This window comes from Phragmites australis, chromosome 1, assembly GCF_958298935.1.
Source record: "Phragmites australis chromosome 1, lpPhrAust1.1, whole genome shotgun sequence".
Taxonomy (NCBI): domain Eukaryota; kingdom Viridiplantae; phylum Streptophyta; class Magnoliopsida; order Poales; family Poaceae; genus Phragmites; species Phragmites australis.
Window position 1 is genome coordinate 10,001 of NC_084921.1, and position 21,556 is coordinate 31,556.

Genomic DNA, 21,556 nt, shown 5'->3' on the forward strand with positions numbered 1-21,556 from the left:
CACCCCCGCCGACCTCTGCGCCATGGCAGGGATCCTCCTCCGCAAGCTCCTGTCCCCGGCGCCGTCCTCCGTCGCCTCCTCCAACAGCGCCGCTCTGGCCGCATCTCTCCCCGGCCGGCCAGTCCGCTCTCAAGTCGCACCTCCTCTCCGCTCTGCAGTCCGATCCCCCCAAGCCCATCGCGAAGAAGGTCTGCGACGCCATCTCCGAGCTCGCGGCGTCGCTGCTCCCGGAGAACGCCTGGGCGGAGCTACTCCCGTTCCTCTTCCGCGCGGCCTCGGGGCCCGAGACGCCCAACCTGCAGGAGTCGGCCCTGCTCATCTTCGCCAGGCTGGCGGATTACATCGCGGAATCGCTCCTCGACCATCTGATGATTATCCACAACCTGCTCGCCTCCGCCCTGGCGCACCGGACGTCCCCTGATGTGCGTATTGCGGCCTTGGGTGCCGCGATCAACCTTGTTCAGTGCTTGCCCACCAACGCGGACCGCGATAAGATGCAGGATTTGCTACCCGTGATGATGAGGGCACTCACGGATTGCCTGAATTCCGGCCAGGAGACCTCTGCGCAGGAGGCATTGGAGCTCCTTGTTGAGCTGGCCGGTGCAGAGCCAAGGTTCCTAAGGCGGCAGATTGCGGATGTGGTGGGAGCATGCTGCAAGTAGCTGAGGCTGCACAGCTGGAAGATGGGACCAGGCACTTGGCAGTGGAGTTTGTGATTACTCTTGCTGAGGCACGGGAGCGTGCACCAGGAATGATGGCTCCCGCAGTTTGTTGGCAGGCTGTTTGCAGTGCTCATGCAGATGTTGCTTGATGTTGAGGATGACCCTACTTGGCACTCTGCTGAAACTGAAGATGAAGATGCAGGTGAAGGGAACAACTATGGAGTGGCTCAGGAGTGCCTTGACCGCCTTGCCATTGCCATTGGTGGAAACATGATTGTGCCAATTGCATCTGAGCTGCTTCCACAATACCTTTCTGCTCCCGAGTGGCAGAAGCACCACGCTGCGCTCATCACGCTGGCACGGATTGCAGTAGGATGTGCAAAGGTTAGCCTGAGAATTTGATAAGTGTGATAACTATAAAACAATTTGTTGAACAGCTCAAGGCATATTTAATGTTCTGTACTGGATAAGTAAAGAAAATATCCTTGAACTAACATGTGAATTAGGAAATAGGAAAGGAAACTGAGATAATGAACAATATACTAGTGCATTGATTCCTCATGTACAAGTGATGGCAAACACTATATTCCCAAATCCGCAAGAGTTGTTGCCTAGCATTGAACTGCACAATGCTATCTGTTCTTTTATTTAATATGGAGGAAATACCTGAAATAGGTCATCTTCTCATTGGTTGCTGTTTTTGCTGGCAGGTTATGCTTAAAAATTTGGAACAAGCCGTTTTGATGATTTGTAGTGGGTTCCAACACTCCCATCCTCGTGTGCGATGGGCTGCAATCAATGCTGCTGGTCAGCTCTCTGTTGATTTGGGCCCAGTCTTGCAAGTTCATTACCACCAGGAGGTGCTGACTGCATTGGCCAATGCCATGGATGATTTCCAGAATCCACGGGTTCAGGTAAGTTTATCATATTCATATCATCTTACACACTTGTTGGCACAAGAGATCATCTTGCACTAACAAGTATGGCGAGAGTTTCTTCTAAGGAGGAGATTTAAATTTGGAGACGAAGTTTGAGAGGAAGGAACATCAAAAATATATTGATGGTAACCAGGATTGGAGTAGGGGGAGTATCACTATGTGTTGTGTGTCTTTGTGTTCCCCCTCCTTTTTTCCCCAGATGACCATGACCCCCTATTTATAGGGTTGTATGTAGCTTGGTGTACAAGTTATCACCATGTATAAATATCTAGGACCTGGCCGAATTGCATGGCATTATCCTGGGTAACTACTTTTAACCCTATATAGAAGATAAATATCTACCATAACAACCATTGCGGTACAAGCAACCCTGAGGGGTGAGCCGGTCGCCAATTGCGGCTCGGCGCCGCGCTGCCAGGGATGTCAGGATGACCTCCGTTGTACTAGAGTGTCAGGATAAGCCCCACTTGCACCGGCATTAATCGCCCGTCACTTCGTGTCAGGCCGGTTGAGACCTGCTGTATCTTCAAGCTTCGGGAAGGCCACACAGGCACCGGAGGGGTGGGCCCGAAGGGGTCCATAGCCCTCGGAGGCCAGGCTTCCTGTTGAGAGTCCGGAGACCGAAGGCTCCAGAGGGACCTTTGATAGCGATCCTTAACTATTGTCCGCAGGCTGGTCTATTTGCCCCCAATAAGACTTTTACTCGCTATCCATTGTCACTGTTTATTTTAGAATTGACGTTGCATCAGTAGATAACTAGGATTTGATCTAGAATATTTAGTGTGTTTATTACATATTGAATCAAATTATTGTAAATAGGTTTAGCCATTTGACACATATAAATGTATCAAACATACTTGTTTTGAGCTTCAAGCTAACAAGTTTTTCAATAGTAGCACAATTTAATTCCCAAGCGGGCTACTTAATTCACCGTTTCATCCATTTATTACCTTTATAATAAGTGAACATTAATACAAACTAGCGTTTTGTAGCTGCTTGAGTAAATTTGATATGTTGACATTTCTTTTTGAGAACTGAACTTCTGAATTGAACACCTTTTTTAAGTGTTTTGTGTCATTGTGATATCACGTATATGCAATTCTTCATGCCTGTATTCTAATCAGAAGTTTTATGCACCTATTTATATCTTGCATCCTAGGAACTTCTAATCTTATAATGATTTCTTGTGTCACTATTGTTGACAGGCACATGCTGCGTCAGCTATCTTGAATTTCAGTGAGAAGTGAGAACTGTACACCTGAAATCTTGACACCATACCTAGATGGAGTTGTTGGCAAATTACTTATTCTTCTTCAGGTATGCATTTGCTTGCATTGATTACATTTCGTTTGCTTCGAGCATGTTTGTAAGTATGGATAGTAAACATGTTAACTTCTCTTATTTATATTCTAGAATGGCAAGCAAATGGTGCAAGAGGGAGCATTGACAGCTTTAGCATCAGTAGCAGATTCATCACAGGTAATTATTCACTTGGGAGTTTGTAGCTACATTGTTTTTTTATTATGTATAATTGCTGTTGTCATGTATGATGGGGTCATGCCATAGTTTTAATGCTTTCGAGCTTGGTGATAATAACAGTTTTTAGCATTTTGACGAATCTTTTGGTTTGTTTGTCTTGTAGGAGCATTTCAAGAAATATTATGATGCTGTTATGCCATACCTCAAAGCTATTTTGGTGAATGCAACTGACAAATCTCATAGGATGCTCCGTGCCAAGTCCATGTAGTGTATAAGTCTGGTTGGAATGGCCGTGGGCAAGGACAAGTTCAGAGACGATGCAAAGCAGGTTAGCCCCTCCTTGCAGTTGTAATCTTGTGTTGCAACTTGGAAATAATGTGCTCTTCATTTTTGTTGCGAATAAATCATGATTCAGTTTTCATCACCGAAAGTACTATCGGTTTAGTTTCACTATTTGCCTCTTTCCTTGTTGATGTATGAATTCCGGAAGGTCTATTTCAGTTTTGGTAGAACAGTAGTTAGCGAGGGTTTTCAGTTCCACTTCTCACTCTTTACATGTGCATTCCTGGTCGGCTGTAGTATTTTTGTTGAGACAATGTCATTATGCTAATCCATCTGACCGTTGCTAGGTTATGGAAGTACTTATCGCTTTGCAAGGAACTCCAATGGAAACTGATGATCCGATAACCAGCTACATGTTGCAGGTATGCTTCAAAGCAGGGGAAATTAAGTTGAACAACACCTTATATTCGTCTAACCCTTATCCCACATGTGATAGGCTTGGGCCAGGCTATGCAAATGTCTAGGACAGGATTTCCTTCGTTACATGGACTTCGTTATGCCACCACTGCGTAAGTCTGCTCAGCTAAAGTCTGATGTGACAGTTACTAAAGATTCAGATGATGATATGTTTGTTTTCGAATATTTTAACGTTGCATTGTTTTTGTAATACTGCCCCTAATTCTGTGTTCTATACAGCATCGGAACAGTCACACTTGGTGACATAGGAATCTGAACTAGCATTCTAGAAGAGAAAGCAACAGCTTGCCACATGCTGTGCTGCTATGCTGATGAGCTTAAGGAGGGGTTCTTCCCATGGATTGATGAGGTTTGTTATCACACTGAATGTAACAAATATCAAACTCTCTCAACTGATCCTTTCTAGCACTCATTATTGATTGCAAATTTCAATGTAGGTTATTCATGTATTGGTCCCTCTGCTTAAGTTTTACTTTCATGAAGAAGTCAGGAGAGCTGCTGTTGCAGGTATTTTGCTATTGCAAATTTCAATGTAGGTTATTCAAGTATTGATCCCTTTGCTGAAGATTAGCTGTTTTAACTATTTTCGAACAATTGTGCAGCAATGCCGGGACTGCTACGATCGGCAGAATTGGCTGTTGAGAAGGGGCAGGTTCAGGGGTTTAATGTTAAACAGTTGTTTGATCACATAATTTCAGCTCTTGTTGAGGCACTGAGCAAGGTCTAATGCAAGATGATCTCTCACTAGACTGATTCTTGTTTCTTTTACCCCATGCTAACAGCTGGAATTTCTCACATCCACGGTACAGGAGCTGGAAACAGAAATTTGCTCATCCATTATAGATTCGTTAAATGAGTGCCTGCAGGTTTGTGCCTTCATTCATCACATTTGCTCGATAAATACGCAAGAACGCTTATTTCTGCAATGTTGAGCTGACAATAGTTTCTCATTGAACAGCTTTCTTGTCGTCATCTTGTTGAACACCAAGCAGGAGCTATTTCAAACGAGATCAAGAATGTCACTATAGCCACTAGAACCTGGATTAGGGAAAATTCAGAGAGATCAAAAGCAGAAGATTTTGTTGCTGATGAACAAGAACTTCTCAAAGAAGAGAATGAACATGAGGAAGTGTTTGACCGGGTCTGTTTATCTTAAATTAAATGATCCTCCTTGGGACATAACACTGTCTTTCTAAAGTTGTTTTAAATGTTTTGCGTACTATTTTCATTCTCTTTTTTAAACTTTCAGGTTGCCAAGTGCCTTGGAATTTTGATCAGAAAATTCAAAGCTTCTTTCTTGCAGTTCTTTGATGAGCTCTCTGTGCACGTCACACCAATGTTGGTAAGACCACTGAACGTGCCTTTTCTATTTGTTTGTTTGTGTCTGTGTGTAGTTGGTTTGCTGCTACATTTAAGTTCCTTGTTTTATATTATAACAAGGTCACAGTATGTGGGGATAAAATTTTATGTGTCAATGAAGTTTAACGGTTTCTCCTTATTGGTTATCAACATTGGTCCATCGTTATTTTGATTGTGCTGTGTCAACTTTTTCTAGGTTTTAGATTTGGTTCCAACACATTTTCATTACCCACCGTTGATTGTTAGGGAAAAGATAGAACAGTTGAGGAGAGAAGGATAGCTACCTGTATTTTTAATGATGTTGCGGACCATTGCCGTGAATCGGCTTTGGAGTATTATGGGACATTCCTTCCCTCCATTTTGGAGTCGACAAATGATGACAATTCAGATATTCGTAAAGTATGTATTTGTGCAGTCTTGTACCCTTAATCCATCATTCTGTGTTGATATTGGTTCAATTGGAAATTAATATTGTGCTGTATCATTTTTTTTTTCATTTTAGGCTGCTGTCTATGGTGTGGGTGTGTGTGCCAAGTTTGGTGGTCTTATATTTCGCCCCTTAGTTGATGGTAAGTTCTCTATCTTCCGATGAAACAATATGTTTCTAATTTTTTGAAACTGATCGAATAATATGATGTTTTCAGAGGTTTTGATAAAGTTGAGGGCTCTTCTCAAACGCCTTGAATTGCAATATCCTCATAACAGTATGGTATATGACAATGCTGTTTCAGCTTTGGAGACAATCATTCAATTTCATGGGGATAGTTGTTATGCCTCTGGGGTATGTGTTTTTATCCTAATTTCAGTTTCAGGAAATGTGCCTAGACGTACTTTTAGTTGGTAGTGGTTTCATTTGTGTATAATCTTTAATTACCTTATGTATGATGTTAAATTCTCGATTATTTGCATTTCTTTTTTATTGATGCATAACTGTTTGTGATAAAGGTGAAGAAGCAATTTCGAGCTGAATGGTCTCAATATGATTCGAGGGTATTTTGCAATCTTTGCGTGGAGGAGATAGAAGCTAATCGAATGCTTCCTGGAATATGGCCTGAGGAGTACGAAATAGGTAACATACGTGAAAAACTCTTCTCTAGGACAGCCAGAGTTTATAACAACAAGCAGCTTAAGACTAAATGGAACAACCTAAAACCGTTGTATAATAGCTGTAAAGGTCAACGAGAAGACGGCAGATCGTGGGCACATAAAACACAGGTACTCTTGTGTAAATACCACATGAGTTGTTTGCATTGTATCACATAAGTTTGCTCATATTATTTTGTTATTTTCAGCCACAATTGACAGAGCTTGATGATGTGCTGCCCAAGGACTTGAAATTACACATTCGAATCTTTGATATATGTCTTGGTGAAGAGAAGGTAATCATTTTTTACCTATAAAATAATCATCAAGATACTAGAAATAGGAATAAGCCTAGAGCGGAACGGTATGGTGGAGATGAGCGTGATGATGAATTTAATATTATGAGTGCAAAAGTATTGACTCTTGAGATTTTTAGTGTTAAAATTCATACCTCATCTCTTGTATGCATAAGTATTGATTGGATTTGCATTTGTTTCAAATTTTTTAGGAGGAGCTTGCAGCTGCACTTCAGGTTTTTTTACACCAAATTTATGAAACTTATGGAACAATTTCATTCTTTGTTGTTTGATTTTGTTATTCAATTATGCAGATTGCTGATGAGAAATTTGAAAAGCAGGAGGTAACAAAAGAATATCTCAAGGAAGAGCTTGCTATTGCAACCCGGAAATTGAAGGTTATTTATGGACAATTTATGAAATTTATGGAGCGTATGCACTGTTTCATTCTTTGTGTTTGACTTTGTTATTCAATTGTGCAGGTTTCTGATGAGACAATAGAACATCTGAAGGACGAGCTTGGAGTCACAAAAGAGAAGTTAAAGGTTATTTATGCCAAACTTATGAAATTTATGGAGCCTATGCACTGTTTCATTCTTTGTTGTTTTGATTTTGTTATTCAATTATGCAGGTTGCTCATGTAAAATTCAAAGAACAAGAGGAGACAATAGAATATCTCAAGAATGAGCTTGCAATTGCAGCCGAGATGCTGAAGGTTATTTACGCTAAATTTATGAAATTTATGGGACATATGCACTGTTTCATTCTTTGTTATTTGATTTTGTTATTCAATTATGTAGGCTGCTGATGCAACATGCGGAAAGCATGGGGAACAACTGTCTGAGTCTGAAAGAATACGGAAAGAACAACATAATATTATTATGGTAATACTTACAAACACTATCCCTTTATTTAAGTTGTTATTTATTAGCTATGATGCTCAATTAGTGTATGAAAGATTGTGGTATTGTATTTTGTACTTTGTAGGAACTGAAAGGGAAAACAAAGGTGAACATGAGTTCAAATAGTGTTTTGGTGGTCAATAAGTTTCAAATAAAGACTTACATATTGCGATATTTTTTTTCTCATGCAGATCAGAAAATTCATTTCAAATATGACAAAGTATTTAACTCCGAGGCAACACAGCATGATGTATTTTGAGAAGTATCAGAACTCGTTCAAAGTGCAATGGATGGTTACAAGGTAATAAACTTTTGAGAAATTTTCCTACACTCCTGGCGAAATGTGTTGCTAACATACCACTAGTGAAACATGTTACTAACATACCACTCTTCCAATCCAGTTTGCTATTTTAGCACTCGTTCCTTTCCCTTTTTTGTCCATCCTAGCACTCCGTTGGCTCGAGTTGAGACAGACTAGTTTTACAGGCTCAAGACATGTTTTAGATGCTGTGCGTGCCTTCTTTCTTCAACCTCTTGCCTCCGCTCCTCTCTGCTCGTCATTGCTCCCATCTGCCACTCCTCTCTGCTCGTGATTGCTCTTCGGCACCTCCCAAATCAAGGAGCTGGAAAGGAACATGGCACTAGAGTTGTGTGACCACAACAGAGCAACAAAAAATTGAAGCAGAGAGCAATGACTGGATGCAATTGCATTAGAGAACATAGTTGGTGATTTTAGCCATTTTGATCCAGTTTGAAGGAGAGCATACATCAACATGAGTTTGGTTTAAGTCGAACATATCATATAGATGGGCACTAAAGAAGTTAAGATGGTGCAGGGCACAACAGCTGCACTGTCCTTCTTCCATTCTTCTTGTCCGGTAGGAGGCACTAGGAGCTTCACAGGGAGATACATAAGTAAAAATAGGGCTACACCCAACTTTTGCGGGGGCGGGGGCATAGCAGGTCTTCTCATGGGCTGTGGCAGTGATGTCCCATTTGTGGATCAAGCACTGGCATCAATGAAGAGATCTCGAAGCTGATGTAGTAGGCACGTTTGTGGACCTTTGGGCTCGCGTGGTACAGCAGTAGGCACGTTAGTATAGCCTCACGAGTCCTAAACCCTAATCATATCTGTAAATGTGAAAACTGTGATCTAACACAGAGCTTCATAAACTGAAGGTGAGTGTCATTCATTAACTGATGAGCAACTAAATCGACCTTTTGTCAAGAGCGGTAACCATCAATGACCTGTAACCAAAAAATAAGAAATTGTATCACCAAATGTATATATGTTATCTGTGAGTCTATGACCCTAACACAAAATTTCACGATGTATGCAATTTGCTAAGTGAAAATGACGCTCATTGGATACAGAATAGAAGAACAACTCACAATTATATTTTCCAAAACCCCAAATTAAATATGTGGTGTTTGGCTACATGTCTTGTTTTCCTACCTAAATATCTTATTCCCTGCAGGTATGCATATTCTTATATGGTCAAACAGGATCTAGCAAAACATACTCAATGATTGGTAAATCTAGCCGTGATGGAAAAGGAATAATCCCTCGCTCACTTCATAAAATTTTTAAGAGCAATCAATCTCTAGATGGATGAAGTTATTTTATAATAGTAAGTACTTCCAAAGTACTATATTTATGGAAAGAAATATAAAGTTAGAATCTTAAGAAAGTTTAGTATTGAATACTTCGTGATGCTTTTACATTTTTTTACAGGCATCAGCTCTAGAAGTGTATAATAATGATATGTATGATCTATTAGCATTAGGGGTCTTAAGATTTTAAACTTGTGTGATCTATTTGAAGCTAAAGTGTTGGGTACAACTGATACAATAATGCTTCTTAAAAAAGCATTGCAGGGCAGGTGAGTTTATCTAAACATTCACATCATTCTGATTTGACATATATTTTTCGAGAAGACATATTTATTGAATGTAAAATTTTGTACAAGTCTGTGCGTTGTACAAGATGAATAAGGTGTCCTCCAGGAGTCGTTTTATGTTGAGACTGAGAATATGTGGATCTAATGTGGTAGGTCACACTGTCTATATATAATCTGATGACAGATTATGTTGCTCAAAAGTTGTCTAATTTGTGAATATATACACACACATATATATATATATATCTGATGACAGATTATGTTACTCAAAATCTGTTTAATTTGTGACCGAGTGATGTGCTTTAATTATTGGGTTTTGTTTGGTAAGAAAATTAGGTTCTGCTTGATTATTAGGTAAACCCGTTAGCATGAATAAACTCAACATTGTTTTGAATTTTATTTCTTTCTCTCTCTTATCTTTAGTTCTCTCTCCCACTCTTGTGTCTCTTTGTATCTCTCTTTCTTCTATGTTTTGTTGATGACTTTTCTCTCTCTCTGCCTCTCTCTTGTACTATCTTTCTCTCTGTCACCCTTTCTCATATCTCTTTCTCGTATCTCTATATATATCTGTCCTATCTCTTTTTATCTCTATATTTGTTATGTTTCTCTCTCTACCTTGTTCCATCTCTCTTTCTCTCTTCCTCTCTTTCTCATTCTTTTTTTTATTCTCTATATCTTTTTTTTTATTTTTATTGATGGTTTGTTGGAGTTACAGCTACTTCATTCCACTTACGTGGTTTTGTTTTGTGAGTTATGAGGTCTGTGTGACTATGCTTTTTTCAGCAGATGAGATGAGTTATGTAGCTGAGTTACGTAGCTTAAGTTTTTTTTTCAGTAGATGAGATGTTACACTAGGATGAGTTAGGTACATGCTTTTTTCTCACTAGCTGAGCTTTTCAGCACATGAGATGTTGCACTAGGATGAGTTAGGTACATGTGTGAGTTTTTCACTAGCTGAGCTTTTTCTCCAGTATGTAGTTACGTAGTTTCAATATATGAGAGAAGTTATGTAGTCTGAGTTTTTTTCACTAGCTGAGTTATGTAGATGAGATGAGTTATGCAGTCTGATTGTTTTTAACTAGCTGAGATATAGTCTATTGTTTCTTTCTCTTTTGTTACATAGTATATTTATTTGTGAGTTACTTAGTGTGCTGCCAGTTACACAGTGTAGTGTATGTGCTGGTCAATTAAGCCTACCCTATTGTGCTTCTTCTCAAGAATATTTCTTTGTGTTTATCTCTTTTTAATTTATGTGATTTTTTTGTTATTATTTCATTTATGTTAGAAGAATATTTACTGGACTTTCTTTAATTTTTATAGGGTGATGGGTTATTTCTGGACCCGTGGCGTTTGAGAAATCTGACAGATCACTTGCTTTTATATCTATCGGTTTTTTTTATTCTGGCAGCTTCTGGTTGGTACAAAATCTGAGATAACTAAACACACCCTAGAATATTTACTAGGCTTTTATATCCATGCCTGACCCATCGACCCAACTTTCAAGCATCCAAGTTCAAAATCCCATACATTTGTGTGTGTTTTAGTAGTTGATCCGAACCATAGAATGTTTCAACACTTAGTTTAATTTTGTAGTTGTTTGGTCACTTATTTTTTGGGTTCTAATACATAGAAAATTTAGTCAGTAGAAAAATCAGTAAGTAGCTCATGCATTTAGGCTTTGATAGTTTATCATTTTAGGGTTGCTTTCGTCTTTTTGGTGCATCCTCTCTAAGCTTCTGTCTTGCCCAACATCGCTTGCTTGATTTCCTTCAAAATCTCGGCTGCCTTATCTCTAAACAGGTTGCGCTCCATCGAGGCATCCGATTTGTTCCCTCAGCTTCCCTTGTTGAGCCACCTCAACTGCATAGATGTAGCGTAGGCAGAGCAGAGCTCCGGCTGCCATGGCGTGGGAGAGGTCTTGCGTGGAGCATGCAGGTCGGGGTGTAGGATTTTTTTTTAGAGGGGTGTTAGATGTATGTATAGTTATATATATTTAGTTCCTAGTACAAGGAGCTCTTTGCATACTCATATGTATATCTACCCATTTGGGTGTTGGAATAACATCTGAGCATGACACAATATGTCTTTCTTTTGATCTTTTTGCAAACATGGGTCAGCAAGTAGAAGATGTTCTTAATTTAATTGACTTAGCTGGCAACGAACGAACTAATAAAAATGGCTCCACAGGCCCCTTACTAAACGAAGCTAATATAAGTGTGTACTATCACAAAGTCAGTATTGTGGGCAAGTATTATTCATATATCACTTGTCTTTTGTGTTGTAGGCAATTATAGAAGCCTGTCAGCTATGATTGGTGTGTTCAATGCAATTGCAAATGGTTATGACTATATCTCATTTAGGAACTCGACATTTACTTACCTGTTGGAAGTATGATTTCTGTAAAAGTGGTTGTCCATTTGAACTTGTATATAGCAGTGCTTGTTGAATAAATCCTTACAAGAACTTTGCGTTGTAGTCATATCTAGGAGAAGGTTCCAGGACTTTAATGCTAGTTAATATTGCGTCTGAGGTTTCGTCAAGTGGGAAACTTTATGCTCTTTAAAAATTGCATCAAGGGTGAACGTTTGCAGTATTGGAACCCCTAGACGTCAGCAAGTTGGCACTGAAAATAGGTATGTACTTATTATATTTTTCTCTTCTTTTTTACTAAACCTGACGAGAAAAAATTAGTGAATGCAGAACTTGCAGGCATATTTCTGCTTCATCATCGAGATTGCATTCAATTTCAAATGTGAAGCCAAAATTAGTTGGATCGGTTCTTAAATCTCCTCCGGGTTTACCAAAATGCAGTCAGGTGACATGATCAGTTAGGAGATAACACATGCGAAGGTATTCAGCAGAATCATTTCCTCATTTCTCATCCCTTGCTGTAAGGATAATTATGTTACTTATTTGTGATTAAGAACAATGAGTTTAAAATGGAATACGGCAATCTAATAAAAGAAATTATGTTACCCCTTTCTAGATATGGACCATAATGTTCTTCAAATTGGCTAATATGCCTTAAGCAATTTGTTCATCTATTACACCTGTTATAGACAGGTGATGGGTAAATTTATGCTTGGCCAGTAAGGTACCCAGCAAAAAAAACCTGATCGCTGCACGAAGCTAGACTCATAACTCGAGGGAGGGAGGTGTTCAAAAACCCTCTCCTTGTTAGTTTGCTTATGCTGATATCATCATCATCATCCATATTTCTATGTTATTATGTGGCATTGACAGATCATACCTAAAGAATATAAAGGGTTAAAGAAGGTGAGTGGATGATATATGAGTGCGCAGAAGCTCATGTATGCCTTTTTCTGCTGGGTACCTTACTGGCCAAGCATAAAATTAACAAATTGCTTGAGGCATATTAGCCAATTTGAAGAACATGATGGACCATATCTAGATAGGAGTAACATAATTTCTTTTATTAGATTGCCGTATTCCACTTTAAACTTATTGTTCTTAATCACAAATAAGTAACAATTATCCTTACAACAAGGGATCGGATATGAGGAAAAGATGTTGCTGAGTACCTTTGCATGTGTTGTCTCCTAATTGATTCTGTCACCTGACTGCATTTTGATAGACTCGGAGGAGATTTAAGAACTGATCCAACTGCTTTTGGCTTCACATTTACAACTAATTGCAAGCTCGGTGATGAAGCAGAAGAATGCCTGCAAGTTCTGTATTTACTAAATTTTTCTCATGGGGTTTAGTAGAAAAGACGAGGAAAGTAGAATGAGTACATATCTATTTTTAGTGCCAACTTGCTGACGTCTAGGGGCTCAAATACTGCAAACGTTGACCCTTGATGCAAATCTTAAAGAGCATAAAGTTTCCCCACTTGACGAAGCCTCAAACGCAATATTGACTAGCATTAAAGTCTTGGAAACTTATCTTAGATATGGTTACAACGCAAAGTTCTTGTAACAAGTTATTCAATAAGCACTGCTACATACAAGTTCAAATGGACAACCACTTTTACAGAAATCATATGTCCAACAGGTGAGTAAATGTCGAGTTCCTAAATGGGATATGGTCATAACTATTTGCAATTGCATTGAACATACCAGTCATAGCTGACATGCTTTCATTAATTGCCTGCAACACAAAAGACATGTGATGGATGAATAATACTTGCCCATAATACTGACTTTTTGATAGTACACACTTACATTAGCTTTGTTTAGTGAGAGGCCTGCGGAGCCACTTTTATTAGTTCGTTCGTTGCCAGCTAAGTCAATTAAATTAAGAACACCTTCTACTTGCTAACACATGTTCTGCAAAAAGATCAAAAGAAAGAAATATTGTGTCATGCTCAGATGTTATTCCAACACCTCAAATAGGTAGATATACATGTGAGTATGCAAAGGGCTCCCTGTACTAGGGACTAAATACATATAACTATACATACATCTAACACCCCCCTCAAAAAAAAATCGTGCACCCCGACCTGCATGCTCCATGCAAGACCTCCCCCATACCATGGCAGCCGGAGCTCTGCTCTGCCTACGCTACATCTATGCAGTTGAGGTGGCTCAACGAGGGAAGCTGAGGGAAGGAATCGGATGCCTCGGTGGAGGGCAACCTGTTTAGAGATAAGGCAGCCGAGATTTTGAAGGAAATCAAGCAAGCGATGTTGGGCAAGACAGAAGCTTGGAGAGGATGCACCAAAAAGACGAAAGCAACACTGAAATGATAAACTATCAAAGTCTAAATGCATGAGCTACTTACTGATTTTTCAACTGACTAAATTTTCTATGTATTAGAACCCCAAAAAATAAGTGACCAAACAACTACCGAATTAAACTAAGTGTTGAAACATTCTATGGTTCGGATCAACTACTAAAACACACACAAATGTATGAGATCTTAAACTTAGATGCTTGAAAGTGATGTGCAGTGTGGAAATTTGCTATGATTTGGAAGGAGTCACCGAATGATTAGAAGCTTACCACTGAATCTAACAAAATTTGTCGTGTCTTGAAATTATTGATGCCAATGAAGGATGAACTACTGAATCAAAAAAAAGATGACTATTGAAGCTATGGCTCGGAACCCTGAAATGATGAACTATTGAAGAAAAAATGATGACTACACTGCTATTGCTGTAGTGGTCACATTAAAAATCTCACTTTTAAACATCCAAGTCACATGAAAAATAAAGATAAGAGAGAGAAGGAAATAAAATTCAAAATAATATTGGGTCTCTTTACGCTAGCGGATTTACCTAATAATTAAAAAGAACCCAATCTTCTTACCAAACAAAACCCAATAATCAAAGCGCATCACTCGGTCACAAATTAGACAGATTTTGAGCAACATAATCTGTCATCAGATTGTATATATAGACAGTGTGACCTATCACATTAGATCCATATATTCTCAGCCTCAACATGAATTGACTCCTGGAGGACACCTCATTCATCTTGGTACAACGCACAGACCTGTACAAAATATTACATTCAATAAACATGTCTTCTTAAAAAATATATGTCAAATCAGAATGATGTGAATGTTTAGATAAACTCACCTGCCCTGCAATACTTTTTCAAGGAGCATTGTTGTATCAGTTGTACCTAACACTTTAGCTTCAAAGAGATCACACAAGTTTGAAATTTTAGGGTCCCCTGATGCTTAATAGATAGTACATATCATAATTATACACTTCTAGAGCTGATGCCTGTAAAAAAATGTAGAAGCATCACGAAGTATTTAATGCTAACCTTCCTTGAGATTCTAACTTTATATTTCTTTCCATAAGTACTTACTATTATAAAATAACTCGATCCGTCTAGAGATTGACTGCTCTCAAAAGTTTTAAGAAGTGAGCGAGGGATTATTCCTTCTCCATCATGGCTGGGTTTACCAATCATTGAGTATGTTTTGCCAGATCCTGTTTGACCATATGAGAATATACATACCTGTAGGGAATCAAGATATTTAGGCAGGAAAACAAGACATGTGGTCAAACACCACATATTTGATTTGGGGTTTTGGAAAAATATAATTGTGAGTTGTTCTTCCTATTCTGTATCCAATGAGCGTGTTTTCACTAAGCAACTTGCATATATCGTGAAATTTTGTGTTAGGGTTAATAGACTCACAGATAATATATCTACATTTGGTGATACAATTTCTCACTTTTTGGTTGCAGGTCATTAATGGTTACCACTCTTGACAAAAGGTCGATTTAGTTGCTCGTCTGTTAATGAATGACACTCACCTTTGGTTTATGAAGCTCTGTGTTAGATCACAGTTTTCACATTTACAGATACGATTAGGGTTTAGGACTCATGGGGCTACACTAACGTGCCTACTTTAGTACCACGCGAGCCCAAAGGTCCATAAACGTACCTACTACATCAGCATCAGTGCCTCCCGGGACGTCAGTACAAACAAGATCGAGGAAGGAGAAGTACAAAGCAGAGTACGTTCGGCACCGGGCGATAGAGAGCCACGTGGCACCAATACTGTGATCGGCCTCGAAGAAATAGGGCCCCACCCGCAGTCTTTGGACCATCGCCTGCTGATGGGCCCAGGGGCTGCTGTCAGTGATATGAGATCCGGGGGTCTCCGAGTCCCGAGGTCAGGACAGCGTAGTGCCACATGGCGCCTTCCCTCGGGGACCACCTCCCCGAGGGCCCGAGGGAAGACAGGTCCGGAAGGGGGTGCTCAGGGCCAAGAACGGTTGGTCCCCGAGTACCCAGGGTTCCCTGAGGACTTGAGAAGAGCTAGGTCCGGGAGGGGGTGTTCGGGGTCAAGAACGGTTGGTCCCCGAGGACCCGAGAAGAGTCAGGTCTAGGAGGGGGTGCTCGAGGCCAAGAACAGTTGGTCCCCGAGTACCCAGAGTGCCCTGAGGACTCGAGAAGAGCCAAGTTCGGGAGTGGACGCTCAGAGCCAAGAGCAGTTGGTCCCCGAGCACCTAGAGTTCCTCGAGGACCCAAGAAGCCCCATGCCGGTGGACCCCGCAGGGACTCCACGATGAGGTGTCGATCGGTGGGATGCCCGATGCTGCATTTAAGGGGGAGCGTGGACAGTCACATCCAACCACTCTCCCCCACGCCTGTCGTATTGAATACGTCAGTCCCTGCCACCGCCTGGCAGGAAGGCGTGGAAACAATTAATACGGCGGGTCCCATCGCATGTCCCCTCGCGGGGCCCATAAAGAAAGACGGTTTGAAGATATCTTCGATGGGCTTGAGGCTTATCGCCCATCACCTTGTTGCATCAGACCGTGTCAGACTTACTCTGACCAGACGGGTATGAAAGGGTACTCAAAGGTTGGCCGGTGGGCCCCCTACAGTTGGGACGTGAAGACCGACGGGACCGTCTGAGGGGCGCATTTTCAACGCCTGTAACATCAACTGTAGACCCATAATGGTTGTTTTCCATTTATTGTTTATGGGAACTTGTGCCCTCGTTCTGAGCACTCTCTGGAGGGCCTCTCCCCATAGATAAAAGGGGGGGAGCACTTCATAGAAGACGGGACTCTGGAAGCTCAAGACTTCACACAGCCGATAGAATAGCAGCACCTTGTAACACAGAGAAAAACGAGAGTGCTAGAGATCCAAAGAAAGGCATTCGAAGAGCATTGATAATATACTAGACACACACATGAGTAAGGTATTATGCCTCTGTGCGGCCTGAACCTGTCTAAAATCTTGGTGTATTCATTACTACTAGCCGACGATCGTTCATCCCACCTAAGTCCCACACGTATTAACCCCACGCACGAGGTAGATCCAGGACCAGCCCCCCAGCCGAATCTCAAAGGGGTCCCTCAGGAACCCCACTTGCGGTGTTCATCCACCGACAGCAGCTGTTGTGCCCTGTACCACCTTAACTTCTTCAGTGCCCATCTATCTGATATGTTCAACTTGAAGCAAACTCATGTTGGTGTATGCTCTCTTTCAAACTGGATCAAAATGGCTAAAATCACCGACTATGTTATCTAATGCAATTGCATCCAGTCATTGCTCTTTGCTTCAATTTTTTGTTGCTCCGTTGTGGTCACACAACTCTAGTGCCATGTTCCTTTCCAGCTCCTTGATTTGGGAGGTGCTGGAGAGCAATCACGAGCAGAGAGGAGTGGCAAATGGGAGCAATGACGAGCGGAGAGGAGCGGGGTAGGAGGTTGAAGAAAGAAGGCACGCATAGCATCTAAAACATGTCTCGGGCCTGTAAAACTAGTCTGTCTCAACTCGAGCCAACAGAGTGCTAGGATGGGCAAAAAACGGAAAGGAACGAGTGCTAAAATAACAAACTGAATTGAGAGAGTGGTATGTTAGTAACACGTTTCGCCAATGGTATGTTAGCAACACATTTCGCTAGGAGTGTAGGAAATTTTCTCAAAAGTTTGTTACCTTGTAACCATCCATTGCACTTTGAACGAGTTCTTCTCGAAATACATCATGCTGTGTTGCCTCGGAGTTAAATACTTTGTCATATTTGAAATGAATTTCCTGATCTGCATGAGAAAAAAAATATCGCAATATGTAAGTCTGTATATATTGAGTTGATAAAATTTGCATAAGAAATTATTATGGCTTGAAACCCTGTGAGGATGCTGATGATAGCTATGACACTTCCTTCAGCCTGGGGAAAGCAGCATGTAGTTTTAATCTGAAAGTTCTCTGGTGGAGAGGGCACACAATAGTTGAAATCCAAGCACACAAACAATTCTTCCTTTTGGGAGAATTTTGAGCTTTCAATTTGTTAGAAATAGATTAAATACTCCATCCAGTTTTACCTCTTCCTATCTAAATGAGAAAAAACAGCAAGCATCTAGATAGCAAGGTACTCTGTCGACATTAGTCTTTGGCATTAGGAATCATGCAAGAATCAGGTGTTCTGCAGAGACAGAAATAAGCAGAGTGTACTTTTCCCAGATTACATGTTCGCAGTTCCATAAACAAAAAAGTAGCAGTCTGACCATCTGCTTAAATGACATCACATAAATGTCAATTTTCTTCTTGCTATCTACATGAATTCTATGATGACCAATTAAAGATATTTCTGTAACAAAGAATTGGAAAACCGGGACCTGCTCATAAGCTTTCGTCCCTTTGTTTCACATTGGGGTTACATGGCAATTCTGTATGATAATGAAAAAGCACAAAACACAAATTAAAGAGGTTGGAATCAAGTAATGTATCACCAACAAGGCCTGTAGAATGAACAAAAGGACTATGGAGCAAACTTGGTAAACGTGGGAGCAAGCAAACATAATTGGGTCAGTCTGCATTTACTGCATTGATCTACTCATATCTGATCATGGGGCGTGTTGGAGCCATTTAGAGTACCCATGTTTTGCGGTATATATACTCATGATGTATGCAAATTTGTATATGTTCATTCGAGGATAATATATATTTTTCATTGATGTAAGCATTGATGTGATGTTAAGATAGATCCATGAACTTCCTATAGTACAAGGTGATATTATTTAACACTTCAACTGATAAGTTTGTATTCATGGTTACTTTTTCCCTTCTATATGTTTTTGCAGATTTCACATCAATGGCAAATTATATTGATAATTGTTTTGGGTGTTGCTTCTGCTATTGATGCCGTTAGGAGATCGTTAGGAGATGTTCTGTTCATCCTATAATTTCTTTTTCATGTTATCTGTATCATTGATAACTACCATTGTTAGGTACTTTTATGAATGTTTCTTTCTCTTTTTTGTGGGGTATAAGACATGAGAAAATAGATGTCCATATTATGAACCTGTGTTGATGGAGACATGAGAAAATAAAAATTCATTGGTGATAAGTGTAGCCGAGATGAAAGATGTGAGAGCTCTTCACTTCTACGAGTCAGAGATGAGTTACCTCCTTTTGATGTGATGTATATCTCCGAGGTGTAGCATTCAAGTCTATAGGCCCTACACTAGCGCTGTAAATATATATGCGGGCAACGAATAGGCTGGAGAATTAATTAACTAAAAAGATCAAATATGTTTTTGTTTTTTTATGACATCTTGTTTTTCTCACGGTACGATTGAATCAACCATAGAATTTTGACGTCTTTGAGGGGCATGACTGGAAGGACTACATGTTCATCTGGTTGCCAAATTATCTAACACTCTTTTCCTGGCTAATAATCAAAAATTAGTTTTCATGATAGTTGAGTTGGAGAGTTAAATGGGTATCTCTATGGTAAGATTTAGGGTTAAACGTTGCTACCTAAATCTCTATGGACGATCACCTTGAGTTGCCTTTGAGGGGAAAAAATGTATTTTATTAATATATTGGACGTCGGATTTTGAAGCCTTTTTAACTCACTGACACCTTACTTTTAGAGAAAGAGACCAGAGATCTCAATATAGGACACTGGAGAAAATTAAGAAGAGGATAAACATGGCTTTAAAGATAGAATCTACTCTAAACTTTTAGAATCAATTGCGTTTAGACATAAAGAACAATATGGGTTTTAAAAGAACAGCTAAAACACTAATGATCTATGCTTTATTTATATCACAGTGACATTTCTTTTGATTGAGCAGTTCAAAATTTAGAATGTGCTGTTAAGTTCCATTTGCCTGATGATGCCTTATTTTCTCCCATAATGCAGACCAGATAATATTAAAAGGATCGAATTTTACAAAGAGGGGATATGGCAGCAACCACCAAAGGAAAAGGTAATCTTCTGAAATTGTGACTGAGTGGCAGTTCAGATTAATATATGTTTGGGTGATTCTTCTGTTCTACTATTCTCTATGATGTGATGTGTGCTAAATAAATTGTTTGGCCAACAACCAAATAAAAAGGTAAGTTTCTTGAATGGCATGTTAGATTTCAATATGATAGGTCTTACCTAAACTCTGAAATTTTTCATATTCTGAGAGTGCAAAGAAAAGAAAATCAATTTTAAAAGGCCAAAGCTCTTCACTCATAGTCTCTTCCAGTAAAACCTGTCATACTTTGAGTAAAAGAAAAATCAGCTGTATAGTTCCAAACCAGCCCATACTCACTGATGCACTGATTTCATAGGATTGTTTTGTACAGTTCCTTCTCCATCTTCAGAGTTAGTTGTATGCATGAAAACTTGAACATACAAGGTGCTAATCGTCAAGGTCCTGTTGTATGCATTTGAATCAGAGTTTGTTGGGTGAATGATACTTTTCAAAATGTTGATGTGTCTCCATTCTATCTTGAGCTCATGCAATATACTTTTGTGCGCTGTGTATCTTAGTGATGGTTCCTGTTTTCAGTCTCTATTCCCTAAGATTAAACCTGTTTGAAAATGAAGCATTATTACAACTCTGGACACTATTGGTCTATTCGTTGAAGTCAAACTTGGCATTTAAATGATTATCATGTGGACTTATCATTGATTGCCTTCCTCGCAGATGTCATCTTCGAATCAAAATGACGATCGTACTCCATTCAAGGACATATCCAACACCACCAGCAGAAGTAATTCAAATCAACTTCTGTCTAAAGGTCTCGTTTGATCCTCACAATTAAATATTGTTGTACTTTTTCATATGGGCTAAACAATATAGATCCTAGAGAACGTAAGAGGCAAATGGCAAGGGCCTGATATGCGCAAATGTCTGTCGAAGAAAAAGATGAATTACTAAAACGGTGTCGTGAAGCGTATCACAGGAAGAAAGCTGAAGCCGCCCTTGTAAATGTTGAACTACAATGCGCACCCAACAAGAAAAACATGGCCCCAGTTGAAAATTCTGATTGGTTGCACAGAAGTGATACGTACAAGAGGCAAAAAGTCCCTGTGCCAAATCAGGGTCAAGATACCGCCATGACCAGTACTTAGGCTACAAATTTCTCTAATCAATTGCTAGGTACTGTGAATAGTTATTCAATTGTTTTACTATGACTTCCCTAATCAATATGATATCTGTTTGATTGTTTTCGAATTTGTTTTATGATTTAACTGATGGATAAAAGTGAAACACATGCAGGTGACTGCACACCACCATCTAGAGAGATTCTTGGATAAGGAAGCATCATTGACTTAACTCAGACCCCAAACTGTCCTATTCCAGGCACATTTAACAATTATTGGGTTATGATTTGAGGTCATATGTAGAGCTTCATTTGTCGACATTAGGTTAACCATTACTTAACAAGCGCTAGATGTAGTAAACAATGAAAGCTACCGTTACTTCATCTGAAACCCAATCCATATTTATTTATA

The 21,556-nt window shown here is 39.8% G+C and overlaps 1 pseudogene; it reads left to right on the top strand.

Moving 5' to 3' along the window:
* LOC133916493 (uncharacterized) overlaps positions 1-21,547 on the top strand; it is a 22,932-nt pseudogene extending 1,385 nt beyond the window's left edge.
* The last annotated feature ends 9 nt before the right edge of the window (positions 21,548-21,556 follow it).